At 43.5% G+C, this 9,523-nt stretch overlaps 1 pseudogene; it reads right to left on the bottom strand.

The window, feature by feature from the left end:
• Positions 1-8,536: 8,536 nt before the first annotated feature.
• LOC104682596 lies at positions 8,537-8,995 on the bottom strand (annotated as a pseudogene).
• Positions 8,996-9,523: the final 528 nt, after the last annotated feature.

The following is a 9,523-nucleotide window of genomic DNA, read 5'->3' as shown; positions in this document are numbered from 1 at the left end:
GCTGGGATTACAGGCTTGAGCCCCCGCGCCTGGCTATTTATTTATTTATTTATTTGAGATGGAGTCTTGCTCTGTCGCCCAGGCTGGAGTGCAGTGGCACCATCTCGGCTCACTGCAAGCTCCGCCTCCCAGGTTCACGCCATTCTCCTGCCTCAGCCTCCCGAGTAGCTGGGACTACAGGCGCCCGCCACCATGCCCGGCTAATTTTTTGTATTTTTAGTAGAGACAGGGTTTCACCGTGTTAGCCAGGATGGTCTCGCTCTCTTGACCTCGTGACCTGCCTGCCTCGGCCTTCCAAAGTGCTGGGATTACAAGCGTGAGCCACCGCACCGGCTCTTCCTCTGTTTACAATGGCATTTGTTGGACAAGCATTTGTATAGTACTATCTACTTACTTGAAGATGTTAATTTTTCATTAGTGTTTTGTAAATTTCTTCATGAGACCATAATGCATTGTTTTGTGCTCAAATTTTGTATTGTATTTAAAACATTCAAATGAAATGTATTTTATATAAGCATTTAATATTTTATGCTCTGTTGAATGGAAAGAGGTAGAAAACAAATTTAGGAAGCCTGATTAAATTAATCTGAACTGAAACCTGTTTGGCCCATAAAGCATAACTCTGCTAAACCTATTTTTTATATACTTTTTTTTTTTTTTTTTTTTGAGACTGAATCTTGCTCTGCCACCCAGGCTGGAGTGCAGTGGCCGGATCTCAGCTCACTGCAAGCTCCGCCTCCCGGGTTTACGCCATTCTCCTGCCTCAGCCTCCCGAGTCCCATAGCTGGGACTGCAGGCGCCCGCCTCGTCGCCCGGCTAGTTTTTGTTTTTGTTTTTGTTTTTTTTTTTTTTTTTTTTTTTTGAGACGGAGTCTTGCTCTGCCGCCCAGGCTGGAGTGCAGTGGCCGGCTCTCAGCTCACTGCAAGCTCCGCCTCCCGGGTTCACGCCATTCTCCTGTCTCAGCCTCCTGAGTAGCTGGGACTACAGGCGCCCGCCTCCTCGCCCGGCTAGTTTTTTGTATTTTTTAGTAGAGACGGGGTTTCACCGTATTAGCCAGGATGGTCTCGATTTCCTGACCTCGTGATCCGCCCGTCTCGGCCTCCCAAAGTGCTGGGATTACAGGCTTGAGCCACCGCGCCCGGCCTGTTTTTGTATTTTTAAGTAGAGACAGGGTTTCACAGTATTAGCCAGGATGGTCTCGATCTCCTGACCTTGTGATCCGCCCGTCTCGGCCTCCCAAAGTGCTGGGATTACAGGTTTGAGCCACCGCGCCCGGTCCCCCGGCTAGTTTTTTGTAGTTTTTAGTAGAGACGGGGTTTCACCGTGTTCGCCAGGATGGTCTCGATCTCCTGACCTCGTGATCCGCCCGTCTCAGCCTCCCAAAGTGCTGGGATTACAGGTTTGAGCCATCAGGCCTGGCCATACTTTTTTCTAATTAAAATTTTTGCAAGTGCTTGTGTGACTTTCTTCCCTACAGCCACTTATTTGCTATGAGGAATCTGGAACTGACAAGTGTTGTAGAAGGTTTGCCCATTAACTGAGTAACCATAGCACAATAAAGCTAAATTCTATCACTAGTTTATAAAAGATCATATTTGTATTCTTGTATTCCCTCATGATTGAATAAGTGGCTTGTTATTATTTTGGCTAAGTGCTGTGGTCCTTTAGTTTATTGTCATGCTGAAGACCACCGGAGTGGATTTCAGGTTCCACTTATTCAAGCTCACAGATACTACAGGCTTAGTCAGCACCAAATTTAGTTTCCAGAAAGGACACAGGACAAGGAACACAGCAGCAGCGCCAAGGAGGACCTGGCACTAGTTTCCAGTGTCTCATCACCACACAGGATACATTTTGGTCACAAAGGATGAGAAGCCAAACTAAGGTGATTACGGCAGCATACAGAAGCTGCAGTGTTTATGTTCCCTTAGATAAAACTTAGCAGTTGGAGGACACATGCCTAACTCCTTTCATTTATGTATTTATTTATTTGCTTGTTTTGAGACAGAGTCTCGATCTGTCACCCAGGCTGGAGTGCAGTGGCACAATCTTAGCTCACTGCAACCTCCGCCTCCTGGGTTCAATTGATTCTCCTGCCTCAGCCTCTCCAGTAGCTGGGATTACAGGCACACGCCACCATGCCCGGCTAATTTTTGTATCTTTAGTAGAGACAGGGTTTCACCATGTTGGCCAGGATGGTCTCAAACTCAGACTTCAGGTGATCCACTTGCTTCAGTCTCCCAAAGTGCTGGAATTACAGGCGTGAGCTACCACTCCCAGCTCATTTTTAGTTAGCTGTTGTTTAGCGGTTCAACAACAAAGAATTGGCAGCCAGGTACACCATGCCCAGGGCCAGCTTTGCATCACTAATCAGTATGAAGTATTCCTGACAAGACCCTTTTCTCCTAACCACATATCTTTTCCGTTGTTACCAAAAGAATTTTGACAAATCTCACTGAGACTAGAGAAAAAGATTTATAATTCACAGCTGTTCACTGTTTCCAAATACATTAATAGTCTGTGAAGATTAAGTAGGAAGATTAAATAAGGAAAACTCAAATGTCTTTTATGTTTTATATCATTGTTTTTTTGAAAATAGTATTATTTTAATATAATTTTATTTTATTTTCTGAGATGGAGGCTCACTTTGCTGCCTAGGCTGGAGTGTAGTGGCACAATCTTAGCTCACTGCAAACTCTACCTCCCAGGTCCAAGTGATTCTCGTGCCTCAGCCTCCCGAGTAGCTGGGATTACAGGCGCCCGCCACCATGCCTGGCTAATTTTTGTATTTGTAGTAGAGACTGGTTTCAACATGGTGTCCAGGGTGGTCTCAAACTCCTGACCTCAAGTGATCCGCCTGCCTTGGCCTCCCAAAGTGCTCGGATTACAGACATGAGGCACTGCACCTGGCCCCTAAAATAAATTTTTAAATTATCAAAGTAATATCTTGAAAATGTTATATAAATGGAATAATAGAATATGTAACCATCTGAGACTGGCTTTTTTTGTTCAGCAAAATTCCCTGGAGATTCATTCTAGTTGTTGCAAGCATCAGTGGTTCATTCCTTTTTATTGTAGAGTAGTATAAATTAGAATCCTTTTTTTTCCTTTAAAAAACAGGTCTTGCTATGTTGCCCAAGCTGAGTGCAATGGCTGTTCACAGGCACGATTGCACTACTCATCAGCATGAAAGTTTTGACCTACTTTCTTTCCAGCCTGGGCCTGTTCACCCCTACCAAGGTAAGCTGGTTGTCCCCTGCCCTCAGGAAGTCACCATGTTGATTCTGAACTTAGTGCAGACATCTGACTGGTTTAGCATACTGCAGTCCTCCTAGTCTCAAGTATTCTCCTTATTGTGATAGAAGATGCTGCGGTGTCTGGTATGAAGATTCTAATTTAGCCAGGCCTATCGTCCCAGCTACTATGTTAACCTCAGACACCACAGCATCTTCTTCTTCCGCTCTGTTGCCCAGACTGGAGTGCAGTGGCACAATCTCAGCTCACTGCAGCCTCCGCCTTCCAGGTTCAAGCGATTCTCTGGCTTCAGCTTCCTGAGTAGCTGGGACTACAGGTGCGTGCCACCACGCCCAGCTTATTTTTTGTATTTTTAGTAGAGATGGGGTTTCACCATGTTAGCCAGGATGGTCTCGATCTCCTGACCTTGTGATCTGCCAGCCTCAGCCTCCCAAAGTGCTGGGATTACAGGCCTTAGCCACCGCTCCCGGTCACAGCATCTTCTATCACTATATATATGTTTATTTATTTATTTTTTGAGACGGAGTTCCACTCTTGTTGCCCAGGCTGGTGCAATGGCACGATCTTGGCTCACTGCGATCTCCACCTCCCAGGTTCAAGTGATTCTCCTGCCTCAGCCTCCCTAGTAGCTGGAAATACAGGCATGTGCCACCACACCTGGCTAATTTCTTTGTAATTTTAGTAGAGATGGGGTTCCTCCATGTTGGTCACGCTGGTTTCGAACTCCCAACCTCAGGTGATCCACCCACCTCAGTCTCTCAAAGTGCTGGGATTACAAGCGTGAGCCACCGTGCCCGGCCACCTATCACAATATATTTTAAGAAACTAAATACAGGATGGGCATGGTGGCTCACGCCTGTAATCCTAACACTTTGTGAGACCGAGGTGGGCAGATTACTTGAGGTCAGGAGTTCGAGACCAGCCTGAACAATATGGAGAAAATCTGTCTCTACTAAAAATACAAAAAATTAGCCGGGCATGGTGTCACATGCCTGTAATCCCAGCTACTCGGGAGGCTGAGGCAGGAGAATTGCTTGAACCAGGAAGGCGGAGGTTATGGTGAGCCAGGATGGCGCCATTGCACTCTAGCCTGGGCAACAAGAGTGAAACTGCATCTAAAAAAAAAAAAAAGAAAGAAAGAAACGAAATACAAGTGACTTTAAGAGTCAAAGATTGCATTGAAATTAATTAGGCCTACTTTTGCATTCAGGAGTGTAATGGTAACTTCATGAATATGGCCCTGGGTGAAGCCCAGGACAGTATTTCCAATAGGAAATGTATAAAGTTAGGAAATACCACTTTGTTTGTATGTATTTTAATCATTTGGTCAACACTATTTATGTTGACCTTAAGGGACAAGAGTAGTAATCCTAGATTGAATGAAACCTCTGGAAGAGGCTTCTGACCTTCTCCGCTGGGATAATTTCCATTTCCTCCAGGGCAGCATGCTTGGTACATGAAGAGCCAAAGTGAAAACCAGCTATTTGAGTAGGTCAAAGGGTAAAGTACTCTTCTATGGACTTGCTCTGGTATTTCGAACAACTTCCTTTTGAAGGACAAAATTATCTTAGTGGATTGAGATGATATTGCCTATTCAGAGGAGTTAGGAAACTGTGAAGGAAAAGGAAGGATGAGGAAAACTGCAAATTCAGGACACTTTGAACCTCACGATTGTTGAAACAGCTTTGTAAAAAGCTTCTGGAAATGTGAGATAGTACTCTGTCAAGAAGCACTTTTCCTTTTTTATTTTTTTGAGACAGGGTCTCACTTTGTCACCCAGGCTGTAATACAATGGCACATTTTGGCTCACTATAGCCTTGACCCCCTGGGCTCAAGCCATCCTCTCACCTCAGCTTCCCAAGAAGCTGGAACCACAGGCACGTTCCACCATGCCCGGATAATTTTTTTGTATTTTTGGTGGAGACAGAGTTTCACCACGTTGCCAAGGCTGGTCTCAAACTCCTGAAGTCAAACGATCTTTTTTTTTTTTTCCTTTTGAGAAGGAGTCTTACTGTATCGCCCAGGCTGGAGTGCAATGGCGCGATCTCGGCTCACTGCAACCTCTTCCTCCCAGGTTCAAGCCATTCTCCTGCCTCAGCCTCCTGAGTAGCTGGGATTACAGGCGCGTGCCGCCATGCCCAGCTACTTTTTTGTGTTTTTAGTAGAGATGGGGTTTCACCATGTTGGCCAGGCTGTTCTAGAACTCCTGACCACGTGATCCACCTGCCTCCACCGCCCAAAGTACTAGGATTACAGGCAGGAGCTACCCGCCCGGCCTTCAAACGATCTTTCTGCTTCAGCCCCCAAAGTGCTAAAATTACAGGTGTAAACCGCTGCACCCTGCCAAGAAGCACTTTTCCAAAAGAAGAAGCTAGAATATAAAACTATTCTACAAATATATATATTATATATACATTATATATATTATATATATATATTATATATATATATATATATATATATATATAAATTCTGGGCTAAGTGCAGTGGCTTGCATTTGTAATCCCAGCTTCTCAGGAGGCTGAGCCAGAAGAATGGCTTGAGGCCAGAGTTCAAGACTGCAGTGACCTATGACCATGCCACTGCACCCCAGCCTGGGTGACAGAGCAAGACTCGGTCTCAAAAAAAAAAAAAAAAGGGAATTCTGCCATATGATAGAATGTCTTTCTTTCAAAGTATTAGCTTTTGGTGAGATCATGGAGGGAATATGAGGAGAGAAAATAATGTTAGACATAGGTTTTTAGATGGGAAAATGTGTGTTTGACCTTTTATGATTTTTATAAATTAAAATATGATCTAAGGATCTGTAAATGGGAGCAGAATATTTATAGCCAACTAGGAAAATCTGAATAGCAAATTTCATTGGTTTGCAGATGGTACATAAATGTGACTTTGCAAAAATAGATCAGAGAGAACAGGAGAGAAATGGAGAGTAATTTATTGCAGTGACAAAGAAAACAATGTCTAGACCCCAAAACTAAACAATTATTTTCCTGTTTCTGCTAAAAGTACTTTATATGTTAACTTTTAAGATAATTACCTCAATATTTTATTCAGTTGAACATGCAAGCAACACTTTAGTTTGTGTCATTTAAAGTTTCTTTTCTTGTCTGTGCTTTTGTTTTTGAACAATGCAAATGGAGATATGAAGAATAATAATGCTCAAAGACCAGGATCAGGATAAAACATTCCCCAGAAGTCAACTATTCAGGCCCATTAAATATTTCAAACTCTGCATGTCCAAAACGAACTTCAGCTGCTTCTCTGCGTTTTCACACGAAATCTAGAATTTTAGGGATTATCCTAAACTTCTCTCCCTCCAACTTTCCCCACAACAGTCATTGAATTCTCCTCATACCAACTTCTTTTGTAGTACTTCCCTTCTCTGTCTTTGCATTTGCCACTATCTTTATTAATACTCTCACCATCCCCCCGGTGGTCCCACCCCCACCCATTTTAAAGATGGACTAGGACTTTCTGAGTGGTCTTTCTGACTCTGATCCTGTGATGTATCCTAGAATGATCTTCTAAAACAAAAATCTAACCAGGTGGCACCTCTCCTTCCACTCCAAGTATTCAGTAAATGCTTGGATTGGATACACTGGATTCAATAAAATCCATATTCTTCAGCTTAATACACAGTCTAGTCCTGGCTTATGGCTTCTGCCTCATGACCAGCCATTCCAGCACTACACACAGGGCCCTGAGTATGTCTTACTCTTCCCCACCACTTTGCCTTCAAATATCTTGCTCCTTATTATTCAAATGCTTCCCTTACTTTTATGAAACACAGTTCAACATCCCTCTTCTGGGCTCTGCTACCCCCAGCCCCACCCCACACCAGTCTACTTCATTTATTTTATTATTAATTAATTCATTTATTCATTCATTTATTTTTGAGACAGAGTCTCGCTCTGTCACCCAGGCTGAAGTGCAGTGACTTGATCTTGGCTCACTGCAAACTCCGCCTCCCAGGTTCAAGCGATTCTCCTGCCTCAGCCTCTTGAATAGCTGGGATTACAGATGCCCACCACCATGCCAAGCTAATTTTTCTATTTTTAGTAGAGATGGGGTTTCACCATGTTGGCCAGGCTGGTCTCGAACTCCTGACCTCGTGATCTGCCTGCCTTGGTCTCCCAAAGTGCTGGGATTACAGGCATGAGCCACCGCGCCTGGCCTTATTTATTTATTTATTTATTTTATTTTTAATTAGGAAGAGTATTTATTTCTGCTCCTTTCATGCATCTTATTGTTCAGGAAACAGTCTTACATACATATCTGAAATAATCTACCATCACACACTCTAGTTAAAGGCAAAGCACCATAGGAAAAGCTGATGAGCTGTCCAGAGTTCTCAGCTTATGGAACCTTGCTTCTTAATTTTATGTTAATTTCTGAAAATCAGAAATGTCGGCTCCAAAAAATCTTAAGGGGGTTCTAAAAAATAACTATTTGAGGGCGGGAGCGGTGGCTCAAGCCTGTAATCCCAGCACTTTGGGAGGCCGAGACGGGCGGATCACGAGGTCAGGAGATCGAGACCATCCTGGCTAACACGGTGAAACCCCGTCTCTACTAAAAAAAATACAAAAAACTAGCCGGGCGAGGTGGCGGGCGCCTGTAGTCCCAGTTACTCGGGAGGCTGAGGCAGGAGAATGGCGTAAACCCGGGAGGCGGAGCTTGCAGTGAGCTGAGATCCGGCCACTGCACTCCAGCCTGGGCGACAGAGCGAGACTCCGTCTCAAAAATAATAATAATAATTATTATTATTATTTGATACTATAGTTGTAGATATGGAGTAAGAAATGAAAAACTAAGAAGAAAATGCCACTAAACATAATTGGTATAGCAACAGGACAGCAGGAAAAAAAACACTGTAATAAAATTGTCTCTTGAATACCAAGAAGAAATTCTAGTGCAAGCTTCAATACATTTCTTGTTTTTTCACTAGATATTTCTTTTACTTCTGCTCTTCATTGTTTTCCACATGTCATACTGGAGGATTGGTACAGCCTTTAAAACTTCATTGACAGGAGCAAATCCAGTATCCTCATTACTGTTGTATATGTCCCATGTGCCTGAACATAACACAGACTAGCTTCTCATTATGTAAACATTTATCATATGGATAAAGGGGACTCTCCGAATAGTAAAGCAACAGTTGAGAATTAACAAGTCACAAATCTGCATAGTTCTTTCCCACATAAAAAGTGTTGTGGTTCTAAGACCTAAAGGCGCTCCTTCTGTACTACCACAATCCTTCTGATTTCTTCTCAAAGGCACTCTAACCCATCAGATAGCCTGGCAGTTTCATTCTCATGAATATTTTAGCCATGAAAAAATTTAATAGGACACATATGAATCCAATGAATAGAAGAAGAAATCTATTGAGTTTTGGGATATTTGGTGCATTCGGTGGGTCCAGGATTATGAAATTTAAACCTCCCATTGTAAACAGGAAGCTGGATGCAAGTCTTTCCATAATATATTGTCCATTTACTCTGTAGGCCAAGAAAGCTACTGGCCTCTGATACCCATGTTCATCAGTCATAGAGCCAACACTTGGAGTTTCAACAATAACATCATAAATGATTCCTCCAGTGATGAGGAAGTAAGACACCTTCACCAGAGCATACATAGTTATGGCCAATGGTATGTGCAGCCAGGGAGGCTTCTTCAGCTTCAGGTTGGGACATTTAAGTACTAAGAATGGGACACAGTACAAAGTCTCCATGTTGGTGGCAGCAAGCTATTTATTTATTTATTTATTTATTTTTCTTTATTTTTGTTTTTTGAGACGGAGTCTCACTCAGTCTCCCAGGGTGGAGTGCAGTGGCACGATCTTGGCTCACTGCAAGCTCCTCCTCCTGAGTTCACACCATTCTCCTGCCTCAGCCTCCCTAGCAGCTGGGACTACAGGTGCCCGCCACCACGCCTGGCTAATTTTTTGTATTTTTAGTGGAGACAGGGTTTCACTGTGCTAGCCAGGATGGTCTCGATCTCCTGACCTCATGATCTGCCTGCCTCGACCTCCCAAAGTGCTAGGATTACAGGCATAAGCCACTGTGCCCGGCCTACTATTTTTTATTTTTAAGACAAGGTCTTGCTGTGTCACCCAGGATGGAGCACAGTGATGTGATAACGGCTCACTGCAGCCTAGACCACCTGGGCTAAAGCCATCTTCCCATATCAGCTTTCCAAGTAGCTGGGACTACAGTTGCATGTCACCAGGCCAGCTAATTTTAAAAATTTTGGTAGATATAGAGTTTTG

Source organism: Rhinopithecus roxellana, chromosome 2 (genome assembly GCF_007565055.1).
Source record: "Rhinopithecus roxellana isolate Shanxi Qingling chromosome 2, ASM756505v1, whole genome shotgun sequence".
NCBI classification, from domain to species: Eukaryota; Metazoa; Chordata; class Mammalia; order Primates; family Cercopithecidae; genus Rhinopithecus; species Rhinopithecus roxellana.
This window is presented reverse-complemented; position numbering and strand designations above follow the sequence as displayed.